Source organism: Colossoma macropomum, unplaced genomic scaffold, assembly GCF_904425465.1.
Source record: "Colossoma macropomum unplaced genomic scaffold, Colossoma_macropomum, whole genome shotgun sequence".
In the NCBI taxonomy this organism is placed as follows: domain Eukaryota; kingdom Metazoa; phylum Chordata; class Actinopteri; order Characiformes; family Serrasalmidae; genus Colossoma; species Colossoma macropomum.
The window spans coordinates 31,250,314-31,270,672 of record NW_023494790.1 but is presented as its reverse complement, the minus strand read 5'-3'; the positions used below and the strand labels follow the sequence as shown (position 1 = coordinate 31,270,672).

At 38.5% G+C, this 20,359-nt stretch overlaps 1 protein-coding gene across 1 annotated transcript in view; it reads right to left on the bottom strand.

Annotated features, from left to right (window-relative positions):
• rhbdf1b (rhomboid 5 homolog 1b (Drosophila)) overlaps positions 1–16,414 on the bottom strand; it is a 54,088-nt gene extending 37,674 nt beyond the window's left edge. Inside the window, exon 1 of the mRNA XM_036573080.1 lies at positions 16,159–16,414. The gene's annotated coding sequence lies outside the window, so the exon portion shown is untranslated. The remainder of the gene's footprint in view (positions 1–16,158) is intronic.
• Positions 16,415–20,359: the final 3,945 nt, after the last annotated feature.

Below are 20,359 nucleotides of genomic sequence, written 5' to 3'. Positions count from 1 at the left end.
TACTGTAACTACCATTAAAAATTTCCATGACTTGCACCACATTGGCCCTTCTGTCAGTTCAGACCAGATGGGATAGCCTTCATTGGAGCAGCCTAATAGTGCCAAAAGGATAAAAGCAGAGACTAAGGCATACACATCACAAAAGGAACAGCCTCATATAATAGCGCTCCAAGTAAATGAGATAGAAATAAAAGAGCAGTATTGTTCCAGTGCTGCAGAGAAGGCAAATGCACAAATAAAAGCAACTGGGATTTGGATATTCAAGAGTAGCCACACATGCACTCATCATAATGCAGAAACGTAGACACTTACCTTGCTATGTGATTTAAAAACACCATGAACATAAAATAACATACATTTTAAAAACTTCTCAGAAGTGTGTGGGCCTGATTGCTGAGCCATGACTGGACAATCGGTAGTTACTGGCAGGGCTTAGGGAAAGATGTGCCATGATTGATTTACTTCAACTTGAAAGTGCATCATATTAATGAAGTTTTCTCTCATTTCAGAATAACGAGTAACTACACATTCATCTATAGCGTAAAATATTTTACTTTGAAATGTAGTGGAGTGAAAGTAAATGTACTGCAAAATGCAAATAAAAAACAGGTATTTCAAAAAAAGGTACTTAAGTAAATAAGTGTACTTTGTTTCTGTCGACCACTGATTACTTGTTAGCTACATTAGCTTTATAGCTCCACTGAAAAACTAAAGAAATAAACTTCAGACACAAGACATCTCTCAGCTCAGGGTTTCTGAACCAGTTATTATTATTATTGTTTTTTTTATGCAAAACAAACTACACAAATTTGGATCCTTTTTTCTCCTTTCATTATGATTTGCAAAAACACTGCACAATGAGAAATTGAGATAAAACTACAAACACAGAATACCTTTCTTTTCTATTTTTTGATTTTCATTTTTTTTTAAAGATTAAAGTTTTGGTTCCTGTGATTGGGCTCAAATAGATGGTCTGATCTTTAAGCTGATGTTCAGATCAAAATCATTCTGTTCCCCTTTCGGGCCTTTCTAGAGATTAATAGGTGGGTCTTAAGGTGCAAAACGGTTGAGAACCCCTGTCTTAGCTGATTGACCACATTTGGGAAAACTGTGTCAACTTGACTTCTAGCCATCACTGTAACTGTTGAACCTAGATGTCAGAAGTACACAGAGCTGACAGCGATAAGTTATTCTAAAACTCTAAAGTGCCTCTGAAGAGGGGCCAGCCATACTGCAAGATGCACAGGGACTGAGAGGCTCCGCCGCAAACCTCCAGATCCATCTCCTGGCTTTCTGACAAGTGTCTCATTGTCTCAAGCACAGCAGCCACTTCCCTGCTGGATGAAGCTGAGAGAAGCTGCTGAGTCGCATGCCTGAAAAACATGTGATCTCCATTTAAATACTTTCCAATGTGATGGCTGCCTGGAGCGCTCTGCATTAAATAGGACTCACTGTGTGGCCTATCTGTATTGATTGCAGGCTGTTAAAGGCTCGGCAGTACTTATTGTTGGAAATGTCAGTAAACTGCATTGGTTAAGTTACCCAACCAGCCTAAAGTGAAACACTAGCTCCACAAATCCACAGTTTAATCATACGTTCAAGGCAATTAGATATTTTCAAAAACAATGTGATTACTGCTGGAAAACTCTTAATTTAATGCACAGACTTTCCAATGACAGTCGTAGCCTTCACTGCCAGAAAGCAAAATGAGGAGAATATATTTCCCTGCCAGTTAACATCAAAGAGCAGACAGACCATCAGGAGACAGACAGAGTAATGGTGGCTGTCTTTGTGCCATTTAAACCCATGAGCTGGTGACAGCATGCTAAGGGTACTGATTCTGAGAAATATCAGGCAGATTTCCCAGTGGAGACAGTAAAGTGAGAGACTATAGTTCCTTTCCCAAATGGCACTGCGTGTACTAACACAAGTCACTAAACTCAAATTCAAGTACATTATATAGCCAAAAACAACAGTCACTCAAGTAACATGTCAATAGTATTTAAATATTATTCAAGCTGGGCTTTCCAAGGGGAGGTGTGGTAATGTAATTATTACCAGTTATCTCTGTGATTTTTGTCCCGTTCCAATTTGTTATCTCCCACGTCATAAGGGCTGTCATTTCCTGTTTGCCTTCTATCCTTGTTCTTTGAAGGCACTCAAGGAAAGATTTACTTCTATTGTCCATGGCCCAAATGAAGCCTGAAGTTTTAGCCTGAAGGGTGTCAAAATGGGTTTCTTCCATGCTACAGCTCTGAAGAGATTAGCATTTTCCCTCTTCTAACAAATTGAACTCACAAAGGCTTTCCTAATTAGTTGATGAGTTAAATCAGGTGTGTTTAATGAGGCAGAGCACTAAACACTGCAGAGCTGTTTCCTAAAAGGAACCCAGTTTTGACATTTCTGGTCTAAAGTATACATTGCCACCCAGACAGCCTGCTTACACCTTGCATTAACATGTGGTTCATGTTCGGATTGTATCCGGATAATCCTGGGGCGGATTCCACTTATACTTTTCTTTAAAATATTACTTTTTTCACACAAAAAGCAGACAAACACATGTTGTTTCTGTTTTAGGTTTGTTTGCTTTTTTACCAGTAATGAGTTGGCAAGCCTGGCGTGGATGCTTTCATTGCCTAGAGTGCAAGAAGGAGTAAGTTTTTTTTCATTGTAAATAATCATTTACATAACTGTTTGGTTCCCACAGTTGTCAGCACTCAACAGACATATTTTTGTTTAAATGAATATATACAGATTAAAAATATATATTCCATTTGCACTTGTGTTAAATGTGGTCAAAATCCATCTCTGACCACCTCTGGATGTGGTTTGAGTTATCTGGTCATAATCCATTCACAGTGCATCCTGGGGGTGTTTACACCTGGCTTTTAATATCAAGTGAAATCACATGATTTAATCACCAAAAACACATGTTAACACAAGGTGTAAATAAGTCCATAAACCTGTAATAGGCCAGAAAAATATCCTCTGCTGTTTGAATTATTTGGATAGTCAGTTGTAAACTCACTAGCTAACCATCATGCTATGGGGCTTTGGAATGTGATGTCATAACCCAGTGTTTTACGGGTGATCCACCATTGTGACAGGGTTCACCAGGCTAGACTGGTTTAGAAAAAACACTAACCTGGATTTTGGCTGATCTAAAGTGTATGGTCTCAGTAAATAAGTTTGCAGAGATGAATAGCATGTGGATCTACATGACTAACAGCTGACAGATCAGAGCAAAATCAAACAGATCGGAAAGGAAGGTTTAATAAGCTATTCAGACTGTAGCTCTGATTAGTGAGAGTACCAATAAATATCAAACTCAAGCTTATTTTATAGATCTAATCATATAAATTTAATGGAGTAATACTGTTAACATCATTCAATAGATAGGCTGCACCATTTAAGGTGGAACAGAAAATTGGAATAAGAAGCAAATCTTACATTGTGTTAAGGTGTGTAGTGACACAACTACTAACTTTACAGACAAACAAATCTAAAGTTTACCTTTCAAAATATGCTAGCTAGCTCTCCTTTCTTTGTGCTTGCTAGAAAATAATCTGTTTTTCGTACACAACCCTGGCTCTGTAAGGGTGTTTCAACAGTGGAGAGACCTCCAAGAGTTGATGAGGCTGAAGTAGTCATGCTTCTTAGTCCTATTTTTCCGTTCCACTTTAAATTGTGCAGCAGATTCACTCTGGTGCCTGAGGTGCCTGAAAGTAACTCCAGAAGCATTTAAGGTTGAAATGGAAAAATTCCAGCAAGAAGATCTTGCACCTGAATATAGTCTAACTGCTGCACCATTTAAGGTGGAATAGGAATATTTGAACAAGAAGGTGGCAAAAAGGAAGCTGACGTGAGCTTCATCGAGAGTTAAAAGGCATGAAAACAGATGAGGAAGTTGCCCTGTTTCTGCTTGACAGGTGGGTATCATTAACTTATTATTGCTGTTTTACAGAACCAATAAGTCAGTATCGTTTTGTCTCATTTGCTAATGCTTGTGATAGCAACTGGTTAGCTTCACAGCTGCAATTGTAGCAACAGTTTGCTAACCCACAACCTAGTTAATGTTAGTTACATTACTTGCTGTGTCATTCTTTGCTCTAACGTTATATCATGGTATTTATCTCTAAAACATTTATGAATGATTTTATGGCCAGAAAGATCTAAAAAAAGAAAGTTTGCTAGACCAGTGTCATTTGCCTTGGCAACGTGTGTCCATGAATCTGGGGGTGGAGCTTCTAATGGAGCAGAAAAAGACTGTGAATGAAAGTGGAGGTCATGTTAGCATGTACAGATCATTACCCCACTCATTGTTTGGGAGTTTATGTGAATCCAGGCAATTAGTAAAGCTAATCTTATCATTCTAAAAACTGACAGGCTACTATAAAATTAACTTAAGAAATATCCCAAGGTTATATAAATCATGTCGGAATTCTTGTGGAACGCATATGTTATATCAAGTATTACTGTCTAAATGTACATTAACAATTCATTCAACAACAATGGTGATGTATTCACTGTTAAGCCAGTGATGACATTTTAAATGACAAAAGAACTGAACAAAATCAAACTACACTAAACACAGACAAAAAAATAAATAAATAAAAAAAACAGTGTGTGTCTAGAAGCTTGAACCTATGGTTAAACTGCTGTTTAACAACAACATTATTCTGATTGTACAACCCTATTTCAAAAAAAGTTGTGGCACTATGCAAAATGTAAGCAACACGAATGCAATATTGTGCATATCATTTAAATCCTATATTTAATTGAAAATTGCTGTAGTTTTGAAAGTGAATTTTTTTCCCGTTCTTGCTTAATATAGGAGGCCACTCAACAGTTCAAGGATTCCTGCAGGCTGGAATTGGACTGCAGGCAGACCAGTTTAGTACCCAGACTCTTTTACTATGGAGCCATGCTGTTGTGGTACATGCAGAATGTGGTTTGGCATCATCTTGCTGAAATTACCAAGGCCTTCTCTGAAATCCAAAACGTGTATATATGTATATATTGTTAATTAATGATGACGCCTTCACAGATGTGCACCCTCATACCTTAGTGGATGATAACAAGTCAGATGGTCCCTCTCCTTTTTAGGACATGGCACCCATGAGTTCGAAAAAGAATTTCAAGCTCTGATTTGTTGGACCACAGGACACTTTTCCACTTCGCCTCAGTCCATCTTAAATGAGCTCAAGCCCAGAGAAAGTGGTGGCATTTTTGGATCCTGTTTATATGTGGTTTCCTCTTTGCATGGTAGAGTTTTAACTTGCATTTGTGGATGCAGTGACAAACTGTGCTCACAGACAATGGTTTTTGGAAGTTTTCCTGAGCCCATACCGAGATTTCTCTTGATTCTCTGAATCCTTTAATGATATTATGTACTGTAGATGATGAAATTCTCATGTTCTTTGCTATTTTACATTGAGAAATGTTATTCTTGAACTGTTGCACTATTTGCTCATGCAGTCTGTTACCTCCCCATCTTTACTTCTGAAAGGCTCAGCCTCTCTGGGATGCTGACATGCTACTGACATGTTGCCAATTAGTCTAATTAGCTGTAAGATGTTCCACCAGGTGTTTTTTTTTTAGCATCACACAACTTTACCAGTCTTTTATTGCTCCTGTCCCAACTTTTTTGAAATGTGTTGCTGGCATCAAATTCAAAATAAGCATATATTTTTCAAAAACAATTAAATCTCTTAGTTTCAACATTTGAAAAGTTGTCTTTGTACCAATTAAATGAAGGGTTTAAATGTTGCACATCATTACATTTTGCTGGTCTGGCTTTAAACCATTTTTCTTATGTATGGAGACACTCAAGAAGCATTTGCTTGTGTTCTCTGTCTTGACTGGTGATGTGCCAGAATAAAAAAAAGACTCACTAAAACCAAACCAAAATCAAAAACCAAAAAAGTATTTTTATTTGCCATTTTATTCATGTTTTTGAATAAGCATAATAAACATAAAATTACAAGTTAATAAAGAAAATACATTTTTGTTGTTGATCTGCTTTCAATAAGACACTGAACTGACAATAAATAAAAAAAGTTTACATAAAATAAATGTACTAAAGGTATTGCAGTACATTGGCTAAAGAATGTGCCTATGAAATCCAATATCCTCGACAACAGAGAACAGTTGGTCCTCCATGGCAATCAGTTATTTATTTTTAAGTAATACTTTGTACTTTTGCACTGTTGCTTGTGAAATGTTTCAATGGCTGAAGTTTCTGTTCATCGCCTAGTACTGACCTTTATCAATTGTAAAACATCAAGCATTCGGATAGCTTTAGGTAAGCAATTGTGTCCATTCTTTGTCTGTTTTAGTGTGAACACAATGTGCAAGTCACGAAGTTGCAAGAGTTTCTGTACTGTAGACAGAGATCTCTTATCTTTTGTGATTGTGGCAAAACTGTAATAACATTACTTCACAGAAGTACGTCCGGAAATCCCATCTGAAAAGTACTTTAGGCAGTGGAAGGTACCGGACTTAAGTCTCTTCTAATGTCAGGATGAATCGAGACCTGGATTATGAGGGCATCTTAACATCAAGGGAACTTCTAAGAATTAACCACAGTTGGAGAACCATATAAGAATGTGGCAGCCTTGAACCAATCTCTAATCTCTACATAAGCCACATGGATCCAGGTTTCCCCCAATCTTTAAAAGCATACAGCCATGTTAAAATGCATTTCCTATCGGAAATCCATGGGGCCAAGCCAATACGCAACAATGACCTCTTGCAATTGTCTGTTATGCAGCAATCAATTTTATAAATGAGCTGCTTTAGTTCTTAACAGTGACCCTTTTGGCATCTATTACGTTTTACTCCTTCGAGTTCGCTTCAATGACTCTGCCAAATGCTTGACATTGTGATACGACTGAGTGAATGTTGTCTGTGTCAACAGATTTCGCTTGTCAGCTAATCCTCTCCAGTAAGTCCATCACATCCAATTACCAGACCACTGCAATAGCGCTTTCTTTTTTACTGCAAAATCCCTGCTTCCGTCAACATGTAGCTGCTGGCAACAAACCAGCTCTGCTTTGCCGGGATTTGGATGGCCACAGATGATTTGCACTGATAGAAATAATGTCTGTCACAGTGAGTTTTTAGCGGAGGAAACAGGTTCCCATCAGAAAAGAGCTGACAGAGCTTTAAATTCTGAATCTCTAGAGCACAGATGGGCCAGGCCTGTGTCTCTGTGCAGCTATTCAAGTTCTATGGGGTGGTTCACGCTTTTGTCTGAAAAGGAGCTGCTTCCACAATGGGGCTCATTATGAGGCATCTTCAGGCTATGAAGTTAACATGAGTGCTTCCTCTGTTGGCTTACACTGTATGAAAATAAAATGTTAATTATGCACAAGTCCATTTCTATTTTACATTGAGAAACATTATTCTTGCACAATTTTATTGTGCAGTCTTTCACAAAGTGGTCTATTGTCTATTGTGAATAAAATATGGTTCTATAAGATTTGCAAATCATTGCATTCTGTTTTTATTTACATATATTTACATTTTACAGAGCATCCCAACTTTTTTGGAATTGGGGTTATAAATGAAAAAGAATGCAATGAATGAAATAGTACAAAAACAACGTATCAAATGGATATACATGCTCATTTTGAATCTGGTACCAGAAACATGTTTCAAAAAAGTTGGGATGGGGGCATGTTTACCACTGTGTTGCACCACCTCTTTTAACAACACTCTGTAAGCGTTTAGAAACTGAGGAGACCAACTGCTGTAGTTTTAAAAGTAAAATGTTCCCGTTCTTACATAATACAGGATTTCAGCTTTTTCATGGATAATGATTTTGAGAAGTGTTCCTGAGCCCATGCAGTGATTTCCACTACTGAATCTTGTCTGTTTTCAATGCAGTGCCACCTGAGGCCCCGAAGATCATGACCAGCCAATATTGGTTTCCGGCCTTGTCCTTTGCATACAGAGATTTCTTTGGATTCTCTGAATCTTTTAACGATATTATGTACTGTAGATGATGAAATTCTCAAGTTCTTTCCTATTTCATACTGAGAAACATTATTGTTCAGTTGTTCCATTGTTTGCCTGCTTAGCCTTTTAAAGAGTAGTGAACCCCTCCCCATCTGTACTTCTGAAAGATTCAGCCCCTGTATGTTCTTTTTAGGCCCAAACATTACTGACCTGTGGCCAATTGACCTAATTAGTTGTGAGATGTTCCACCAGGTGTTTTTTAGCAGTACACAACTTCATCATTCTTTCGTTGCCCTGCAACGATTTGCCCTGCAATGATTTCAATATCACTGTTCATCCTTAATAATAACAATAATAATAATAATAATAATAATAATAATAGTAAAAAGGGCTGCTGTTGTTTCTACCTGTAGCTTCATTGTGCAAGGACATAACTGCCGCATTTTAATCTACTGACAATTTAAGCTTTTTTTTCATCATTTCTGGGCATATCACAGCATCAATAACATGGTAAAATTTGTTTAATGGAAAAGTATTCACCTTTATACCAATATATCTCATCTATTACATCATCCTTCTACACTAATTCTATTAAGTAAATGGAAGTGCTTTGAGCTTAAGCAAGCATCTTTTTACCTCAGTTTGTTTTTCCAGGAACCACCATGTTAAAGGCCAGCAGCTGAGCATTCCCAGATGACCAGCGGCTGACTCAGCTCCTGCCTTCATGACCTGTCAGAAATGTCACAGCTAACACTTCAGTATAAGCTTTTCAACATCAAGCGGTCAAACACCATCACACCACTAATGCAGCTTACGCTGTGACTTTACTTCAGGTAAAGCTGAATCAGGCTTGAAAGACTAAGAGGAGACTTAAATAGACTATCAGAGAGACAGGAATCCTGCAGCAGTCAGAGCATCAGGGTCATTTTCTGTGTTCTTTCGCAAGTATGTCATCATTTGCAGCTCAGAAATGTGAAGAAATTCAGCACTATAAATGAGTTCTAATAACTGGTGGTATCTAAATAAGGATGCTTCAAAAATAAATCAATTCTACAATATTTATGGAAGGAAAAAGCTTGAACAGTTCCACACTGCATTGTATGTACATTGTAAAAAGGGCCATACAAATAAATCTGAGCTGAATGGAGTTTTCACGCTCAGGTAAAAAGTAAATGCTCAGTAAAATATGGCGTTTTATACTGGAATGGTCTACATAGCCAGGGAACAGAGAAGTTTCTGATGGCCCTGTTAACTCTGTCAACTGTATTTAATCAAATATTTCTGCAAACACATCATAAAAGTGCTTAAGTCACCTCCACTTCAACTGAATACACATTCAGTTTATAAGTGAATGCCATTAAGTAGGCTAAGTTATGCTTGAGAGATGTCCTCTTGTGTGGTGTTTCAAACTAGAAATACTTTGCTCTTTCCTGCTAAATACAGATTATCGAAATACCGCTCATCAAGGATCAGCTCAAATATTCATAATTTGTTCTTCTTTAAGCCAAATTCAAAACAATCTGCTTACAATTTCAATAAAGTAAGCATACGCTTTATTCCTCCAACAAAAGTCTGAAACAGTATGGGACCATGGTAGCTTGGTCCTAAACATACAGCTGGAAGTACATGCATGCGTATTTATTTTCATACATTTTCCGAACAAAAGTGGTCACACTTTGTTAAAAAAAAGAGAAAAATAACAGGTAACTTGCGATGTCAGAACCAACAAAATGGTCCTGCATTTGCTTTTGTAAAGCATTTTTTTACTAAAAGCTTCATGTTACATTGTTCAAAACTAAAAGGGAAAAAAACATTTGTTTTTTTATTACTAAGGTGAAGGTTGGAATTAGGTTTAGAATGACATATGTCAAATAACAATGGGGTTCCTCAAGGAGAGGTTTTGCACAGTACTTTCTCTCTCTCTCTTATATAATTATATGGTCCCCATTTTTGAAAAATGATGAATTCTGGATATTAATTTTATTAAAATTTAATTCTCAGTGCTACACAGCTTTTTCAATTTTTATTTAAAGGCTCCTAGTGTCCTATATATATGTTAAGGATGGATGGTTACTACTGTTTCCCTTTCGATATCAAACATCAATGCTAACTCTATCTAATCTTATTTATTTTAAATAATTAGTATTTGCAATTACATAGTTAGTAACAAGAATCATGTAACAACTAAAATGCAAAAAATATTGTGCAAAATAGTTAAGAATTAACTGAACAATATATAGATTTATATATAAATGTGTAGTTTATACACATAAGCACGCAGCAGCTTCTCTGGCTCAGCAAAAACAGTCCTGAATGTTGTCCCTCAGCCTCATCAATATGTTAAAAGTTTTACATGTCTGCACTCACCAAGACAAATTTGTTGTATGTCTAACACATTTGGCCTAATAAAGTGATTCTGATTCTGATTTCAATATTACAATCATTCATGCTATCAGTATCAGCAGTTTTCAGCATTTTTCTGGCTTGATTCAAGCTTCAGGCCACAAGACCACACTGCTGTGTGATATAGCTGACCATCTGAGGTTTGCTCCCTCAGTAACAACCTGGACTAAATTAACTCACACTGTGACTGACTACATAGCGGATAGTGGGGCTGATACTGGCACTGCATTTAAGTGCCAGTATCTGCCCCAATACAGATGCGGTATCAGTGCAACACTAATACATACACAGTACCTGTATGTATATGTGAGTGTGTGTGTAAATCTGTTAACAGTGGATTGAGACAGAAGAGGAGCAGAAACAACTTCCCAAATAGTATACAAAAGTTCTTTGGTTGATTTGCAGCAGTGGTAAAAGCAAGTTGAGGCTTGATTCTCCTTATTCACCCACAGCTGGAGCAGAGAGAGAGAAACCCAGCACACAAAACAGCACACTCTCACCCAGCAAGTGAGAGGGTAAAAGAGAGGAAAAATGTGTCTGAAGGAGAGAGTGTAAAGGCAAAACAAAAATTAAGATAATGAAGAGAGAATCAATATGCTATTCTCTGTAAAATCAGGAAAAGTAGACCTGCTCTCAAGCTGAAGCCACATCATTTCCTTTCATTTTTATAACACTACAAATGCTTTTATTTCCAGGCCATTCTGATGCTCTTTTGCTGTCACGTATTTAACCAGTAGTGTAACTTTTCTCCTTTTTGATATTCACTCCTTATTCCATCTTTCAATGTACTTATAATATAACATCAGTCAAAAGATTTTGCTTTGATTGTTTGTGAACAGGTGAAGCACTTTTATTGAGACATTTAAGCCATCCATTTCTTCATTAAAACTTCAGAAAGAGCATAATGTGTTGAATTGTAGGACGCTGAAAAAACAAGAGATAAAAAATGAAAGCAACAATGCCCTGAAAACACAGTTGCAGAGATAGCAACTGTATGAATACATGGCCTGGCAAGCAAATCCAAACTACACCTATGCAAAGGAGTGAGTAATCACTGAAAAATCATCTCACTAAAAGTACTTCAGAAGCTCTTGGGAACTCTCCTTTTGATCACAGAAGCCTTATATTACATGGCCTGCTGATCTGTACAGTGTGGAAGTGTGGGATGGGTCTGAACTAGCCTGCATAGTCCCACGTGCTGTGAGAAAACTTCAAGACACTGTCACTGCTGCTCATTTTGTTGCATATTCAATCATTTGGGTCCAATTCTGAAGCTGGGCGGTTTGATCATGACCACCACTATCCTCAGCTGCTTTCAAGTGCAAATCAGGCAGACGTTTTCTCTGCAGAGGAACTCATTCACCCGACTTGGGGGTTGATTTGGTTTATGTGGAAAGTAAACAAAACATGGAGGTTGAAACAGTTGCTGTTGTTTATTAGCTGGCGGTCAGCTGGAGGTGTTAGCCATGTTTTTGAACATAAATGTAGCAGAAATAAAATGTGGGTTAACTGTACTTGTTTAAAATTTGCTTAACCATTAGCATTTATTTTAGCTGTACAGTGTCATTTGATTACTTGTATCATTTATTTCTTTTCTCAGCCATGATAATGGTGCCAACGTCATAACTTGGCCAATTGGTGTTGTATTGAAAATAGCATCTGACTTTGAATGATGTTTTTGTGGCGCCTCCCGATGGGAAACTACCAAGATTATACAATCCCAATAAGCCTGACATTCTGTGCCACATGTGCATATGAGTGCAGGCGCAGCTCAATATGTGCCTTGATGTGAACAAAATTTGCAGCCACAATGCACCTCCAGACAGATTTACCAAGGCACAGGGTTTTATAAGGAGCTGTGAAATTAGGGAGCTGTCAATAAGCTCAAGACAAAACACAATATGAAAGTGCAATAATGATAAAGTTTCCCATTAAAACATTTCAGAAAGATGGTATTTTACTCTGGCTAAGAAAACAAAGCTTGTAAAAGAATAACGTGGACTGTGAGCGCCTGTTGCAGCTGCATCATGGCATATTTTGTGTGCATCTTCTCACACATGTACATCTAATCCTGAGAGTTTAAATGCATAAACATGAAAGGAGAAATGCATTTTGCATTTTTTCATGCACACATCCCATAAACTGTGTCTAGGGTCATGTGCTAGTTTCTTACATAACATCCTGGCAGAATGTGTCCGATTGTATTATAATATAAAAAAAATACTGTCTATGTTCAATGTATTCTTTACCCTCTTAAAAAATGGCCACAACCCACTGGTGGGTCCAAAGTTTTACTACACACTTCTATAAATTATAAGAATAAGCCAGTTAGTTTTGTAGTCCATGTAATTACTGAATAATAAGCCTTAGTAAGAAATAAGCCTGGTATTTTAAGGATATTTTAAATAAAATGATTTAATCAAATTGAAATGTGGTAAAAAATCAGAGAGCAATAGAGTGAGAGAGAGAGAGAGAAAGAGAAGGAGAGAGACACCAAAAGCCCCAATTTCATAACACAACATTTATTCTAGGAAACTCCAGTTTATACGGGACACACAGTTTTATCTAAATGAAAGACATCAGCCTACGTCAAAGTATACGGGTAAAAATAATGCGCAAGCTTACGATAAATCCACAAAATGGATCACTGAGTCACTCACACACACAATAGTGCAGTCTAAACTCCAGCACAAAGAGCTGAATGACGTGAGGGTCTCTGGAAGTATTGATTAAATGTCATGCTGGAGGTAAGGGACGTCAACGCATGCAAAGAAAGGTAAGCAGCTCAAAAAGGAATTTTCTGGCATGGTAGGAAAATACAATAATCTCATGAGGCACATCTTTCAAAGCCAAAACCAATGTTATAAATGTTGCTGTGTGTATCCATGCTGGACATAGGTTAGATATATATGTTAATACATGCTAATATATGTGGCATTGCCAACTCATCAGCTAAAAAAGGCTCCACAAATAGTTCTTTGAGGAATGCCAAAGAAGAACCACTTTTGGTTCCCTAAAGAATCATGTTTGACAAAGAGATTTGTGAGTGTGAATAACCTTATAAAGGTTTGAAGAACTTCCAACTAATGCAATCTATGATAATCTTAAACTACAGAAGTGTGTACCTGCTGGCAGGTCATGGAGTGCCACCTACAAAGATCTTTTTCCAGATTGTCAGAGTAGAGATGGGCGATATGGCAAAAATATCACATCACAATACTTCAAGACATTTTTACAATACATGATGCCATGATATTTTTTTCTGACATCTATTAAAATGGAATGGACAAAGCAATTTCACATTTAAAAAAGTACCATTAAAAACTATGAATCCAGTTATTTGTATTCAACATTTTGAATACTCTACTGCTCTAATTCCGATTAAACAAGACTAATTATGCTCTCTTTTTAATCAAACAAGCAGTTATTCATTTTTCTTTAATCCACAATATGCTCAGAAAAGCATATTGTGAGATACAGTAATGTAATTTATCACAACAATGATAAACATAGTTATATTACCCAGCTCTAGGTCAGGGCTCTAGGTCAGTTTCTATTTACTACATATGAATACAGTGGCTCTGTGATCAACCCCATACTTTCCCACACTCCTAAAAATTCCTCCTTTACCATAACCGTTGATTGCAATGTGCAACTTCACCACTAGATACCAGTAAATCTTACACACTTCACCTTTAAGTCCTTTAAGTTGCAAGGTGGAGCTCCCACAGATGCTTGGTCAATTGACTGGATTGAGATTTCAAATTTGGAGGCCATATCAACACCTTGAACTCTTCATCATGTTCTACAAACCATTCCCAAACAAGATGTGTTGTGTGGTATTGGGGAATACCATTGCCATGAAGCTCTATACCTGGTCTGCAGCAATGAATGCCCAGACCCAGTGTTTCCCAGCAGAACACTGCCCAGAGCATCTCACTCCAGCCCACAGCTTGTCTTCTTCCCACAATGCCTCTAGGTGCAATCACTTTCCCAGGTAAACGGCACAAACGTACCTGGCCATCCATGTGATACAAAGGAAAACAGGATTCATCAGAACAGGCGATCTTCATCCACTGCTCCAAGGTCCAATATCAATGCTTAAGTGCCCTTTTAGGCGCTTGCAATGTTGGGCAGGGAATTTTGGGCACTTTGACCACTCTGTGGCTATGCAGCCCCATAAGCAGCAGGCTTTATGTTATGACACATTCCTCCCATACCAATTATTAAAAATATCCTTGACTTGTGCCACAGTAGCCCTTCTGTTGGTTCAAACTAGAAGAGACAGCATTCATTTCCCTTGCGCATTGATGAACCTTGGGTGCCCAGCACCCTTTCACAGGTCCATCCCTCCTCAGACTGCTGTAAGTAGATACCCATTACTGATAACCAGGAGCACCTGATGAGGCTTGCTATTTCATAGGTGCCCAGACCCAGTCGTCTGGCCATAACGATTCAGCCTTTGTCAAAGTCAACTATGAAAACCAACTGTTCTCTTACCATCTAATATATCCCAGACCTTGACATGCCCAGTTGTTATGAGACAATCAACATGATTCGCTTCATCTGTGAGTAGTCTCACATGTTTTGGCTTATCTGTGTATATTGTGACTGTAATATGCTGTGCAAAATCTTAACAACAACTAGTGAACGCTTAATATGACATGGTTAAAGACAGATGACAGCACACAATGAGCCATGGTTGGCTCACACACAAATTGCAGACTTCTTTAATGTCAGATTTGCACTTAACAAATAACAAATAGTGTATTGTGCAGTCCTGAATAAATCTGATTGTTTTTCTTATCTGTTTAACACATCTAACATCCTATACAATATGCAGACCAGATCTTTGACAGACATTGCCATGAGTCACTGGTTTATCTCATGGATCTTTCCACTGCGTAATCCCAGTGCCTCAGTTTAATCATCTCTGTAAACTTGTACTACTTGAAGCATAACTCCACAATCCAGCGCGTCCCAGGAGGAGATGAGTTCCCCTTCTGAGCCTTCCTCCTCATGCTTCTAAGGGAGATTTTAATTTGGGGTCTAAACTCCAAGTCTGTACTATATACCATAGAGCAGTAGTGCCTCATTTTGACTTAAAAAGCCTTTCTGTAAAATCCTAATAACTGGAGTTTTTTCCATGCAAGTGATGCATCAATTTAGCTTGATTCAAATGTGTATACAGTTTGTCTTTTTTAACGTTTGTGTTGATACAATACATTTTATTAACGTGGTCATGATGTCCGCTTCTGAATAAACAAATTTTAATACACTGTTTTTAATGTCTTGCCGTATATTTGGGTATTTCTCCCATTTTAATTTTTAAAAGAGCACATTAACAAATGCAGGCTCACAGCATAAACCAGTGACAGAGGATGAGATATGTTTAACTGTATGCAATCCCACTGTTGGCAGTGTTAGCTCCTGAAACGTAGGCTTGCAAGCTGAGAAAAGCAGAGAGGGAGAAAAGCCCGGGCATGGCATGGGAATTCCTCCACTAAAATCACTACACTGACGTTACTTGCTCTAATCTATCGTGCGGCAGATTAACCGCGCGACCAGATTAGAGATGAAACAGCAGCGCCCCTGACACAGCAACACACACACGCTAACAACTCCAGATGTTGAACATTGCCTCCCTGCATAGTCCCATACCCGCACCAAAAGACAAGGACCAGGGGGTCTGTTCAGAAAACCCCTCACTGGCATATTCAGCAGTCAGCTGGCTCACATTCATTTAGACGCCTCTAGAATCACGGCTCTCAATGCGCTGAAACAAGACCATACCTTACAGGGGGTTCAGCCTCAGAGTCTGACTCCGTCCATTAAACGCTGTTTGGAGGGATGCTGTCGTGGATGGTCACTTCATCACTAAAGCCACACGAGATTCCTCTAAAATAAACGCCTGTGTGGGTTCAAGCGTTGAAAAGCGCCGTGCTGGCTGTTAAACACGTGCGCGCGAAATAAAAGTAGAGTAACGTTCCTCGTCCGGTAGTTACAGTCCAAGTGAGAGCTGTGAGGCGAGTTTCTGTACACACAGCAGAGGCAGTGGAGTGTGTGTGTGTGTATGCGTGTGTGCGTGTTGGAGTGTAGAGTGTGTACTCTAAACACTCCCACACTACAGTCTGGCTCAGGGTGGGCGGGGCCTGATCAAACGAGCAGCATTCGTGGGCATAAACAAAAGCGCAAAAATCAACCGATTTTTCCCTCGTTTGTACAGAGGCTGGAGACTGTAAAACGAGCTCATTGGCGGCTAAAGCTGCCAGAGTTTATACCCTTACTTTCTGTTTTATAAAAACCCCATAAATTGTTATAGGCCTACAGTTTTTTAACACTGTACACGTACATGAAAGAACACAATTCTGCGAAGGAGTTTAATAGATTTAGGGAACGTAAATGTTGAGGTTGTTTAAATGACTCACTGGTAGTGGAACATCAGCGAATGTAAAATCACAGGCAACATTTGACCACAAATGAATTAAAAGGGCTCACATCGTGCAAAAACCAAATGTTTGAGTTTGAGTTTGATGTAGTATGTACACTGTTAAAGTTTCCAAACTTTCCAAACAGCCTGTTTTGATTCTGTGTGTGTATGATGTCATGACAACAACATATTTACATAAAATACAAGACAAATAGACTAGATGTTGAAACATTACTTTGAAGGTTTGATTGCATTCGTCCATGAGAGCATTTGTGAGTCAGGTACTGATGCTGGATGATTACAAAGGTCACTCCAACTCATCCCAATGGTACTAAGGAGCTCCATCACTCCACTAAACACAATTCCACTGCTCCACAGCCCAGTGCTAGGGTGGCTTTATACACCTCTAGTTGACATTTGGGCAGGTTGACCTTAGGCTCTTGTGTGGCTGCTCTAGAGTGATGCGCCTTCAAGTAGCTGAATTCACTACAAGAAGAGATGTCTGGATACTTTTGGACATAGTGAAACTCCAATGATTTTTTTCATATTGCATAATGAAACCAAGCCAAAAGAGTGAAAGATCAGTGAAATGTGTGATTACTGTTTAACCATGCAAACGATGAGCTAATTATTCAGTCATATATCTTTAGACTCATTATTCAGTACCTACTATAAATTATTTTGGAACTGCTTTGACATTAGTATGTAAGTTCCAGTGAGGAATTGAAGTATAGTCCCATATACAAGGCTTTAAGGAGTTAAGCACCATTTGCAACTACAGTCAAACTGAAAATGCTGGATTACATCATTAGAAATCAAAAAGCCCTTGGAGGCATCCAAATTAGCCATAATTTGGATCCAAAGACCACACACGCTCCAACAATATTTACCTGAAATAGTATGCTGTAATTAATGTTGTATGAGTCTAATGGGTGGCATTAAAAGATCCACCGAGACTGTTCAGATTTAAGCAGCAGTAGGTCATTATAGCACATCCCTGCACCTCAGCCCAGTGTTGAGTGTTTGTTCTGGATCAAGAACCACCTCTGATGTGATGCAGGTGGGTCCAGTATTCAGACAGAACCAAATAGCTACAGGATCAGTTTGCCTTTGTGAGGTCATCTTTCAGCCATGCATTGAAACATGACTCAGCCTTTAATCTGAATATCTGACCACTGGAGCTCCACACCGCTTTGGTCCTGACTCAGCGTGATTTATCACGAGAGAAGAATTCACAATTGCACACTCATCTTGGTTTGGACTGTTGATGAATGATGTTCTATGATATTTAAAGGAAAAGTCTTGCAAAAAAGTCATTTACAGAATTTCTGTTGATCAGCCAAGACATGTATGGTGTCTTTAGTTTTCCCCTGGAGCAAGGTGGTGAACGTAGCTAGCATGTAATGCCAACCACTCGGATAGCATGACATACTAGCAGGTTATGGCATACTGTTGTCAGTAAAATGGATAAAATCTGAACAAAATTCAGACTTACTTATGGCTGCAACTACTGTTTTTTGCTATGCAAAAACATTCTTTTGTCCATTTTTATAGATAACAGTATGTCTTACAGTGTCAGAAAACACAAAAATCTATTAATATTACTCTTTGCAAGTGTGTTATGATTTGGGTATGCAATTTACACATTGCTAGTTGGCCTCCATTGTTAGCTATGTAGACCATGCATCATTCTGTAATCACTGACTTTGCCCATATTAGGAACATAATTTTTTTATAAGAACAACGAATGGCGTTTTTGAAAATCATACACAATACATTTCACCTCAGAGTGTCACTGGATCCTCTGAATAACAAGGTCATTAAGAACTTAAATTACAAATAATGCTACATCCATGCTACAAGCAAGCTAACACTCCTGTGCACTGAAAAAACATCACATGAAAGTTAGTCCACACAGTTGCATACCAACACCAGCTGGTCAAACTGTAGCCCACTGCTGCCAAAGCAACTCAACTGCCGCATTTTACAAGCCTGTTGGTTTGTGAGGGAAATTTTGATGAGGTCGTCAGTTTTATGATGTTAGTTCATTGTGCAGCAGTGTTAGCTTGCATGTAGCAATAGGCACAATTCAGCTCCTTAATGACCTCATAATTCAGAGGATCTGGTGACACTTAAAGGAAAAATCTGGCAAAATTTATGAGGTTTGGAACATTTCAGTGTTCCACAGGTAGCAGTCATTTTTGAAAACACTATTCATTTTTCTCATAGGGAAGTATGCGCAGATACAGAATTCCTATGACATGATGCCATCTACAAGATGACGAATTCACTGAATGGCACCATGGCTCAGTTGTCTTTTCACACACAAGGAAATGGTTGCCAATATGTGGCTGCTCTATAGTCAGAGTCACACTCTTTGGCTCACATTTCAGTCTCTCAGAACTTTTTATGTGGTAAGATAATGAAATACATGAAAGCACTCTGATGACAGATGATAAAGTGGCTCAAACAGAAAGGCCTCAATGGCAGGTTTATTAGGGTCTTTGCTGGGGACTAGATTTCAGAGGATAATGAGGGAAGAATATTCAGTTTTCTTTCTTTCAGTGCATTCAGTCCAGAGTTACATCACCCGCTTTCCACAATATTCAACTTCAAGGAAACAGAGGCCTGAGTGGCGTGCTTTCACAGCAAAATCAATTCAGCCACACTGGCACCGAGTAACCGTGGCAACCAAGACAAGATTTGTGCCATAGACAATGAACTGCAGGAGAGAATAATGGCGTAAATCTACAGGAAGAAAGGGACATTTGTCCAGCATGAAGACACACACAGCACTGATTCAGGAAACAGTAATAGTGAACCAAAAAAAGCAGAATTGAGGATACAAGGCCCTTTTTTTCAAGAGTTGCATGCTTTCCAGGGCTGTAGTGCATGTCCTTCTTTTAAGTAAGGTGCCGTGAGCTCTGCATGAGTCTTTTTGACCCAGAGAGACAAAAATCAATAGAAAGTGGGAGTTTGTACTGTACTGCTTGTGGACACACCCACACCCTCTCTGAGAGTCACGCCAGCATTTCTCCTGCAGGATGGACAAACTTCCGGCAGGGAATTTCCACTGCTGTGTTCAGGACATCCCTGTACCTTCAGCTCTCATCTTTCTTGCTTGAACTTGTGTTTAGGTTAGATGTCCTTCAAACAGGAGGTTGTTAGCATGGCCCAGTGCAGAGAAAGAGCCAACCAATCTGGAAAAAAAGTAAAAATATGAAGGAAATTCTCTTGAATATTTGGTCTTATTTGAACTTATTTGACTCATTAGGCCTTAATCCAGCTGTAGATAATTCCCAATTGTAATAAAATTATGTAACCCTTCAAACCTCTCAGGGTATTGTGCTTACATTCAACAGACATGGGTTAATCTAATGCCCTATTCCAGTTGGAATAGTTTTACCTGGGGAGGTGCTGTAATTTGAGTGATTGCTAATGAGATCCATTATTTTAGTCTAGTAATATCTGTAGTTTTTACAAGTCTTTTAAGTAATAATTCTGGAGCAAATTAATAATTCTGGCTACTTGGGGTGAGTCGCAGAAATTACACAGATCCTGTAT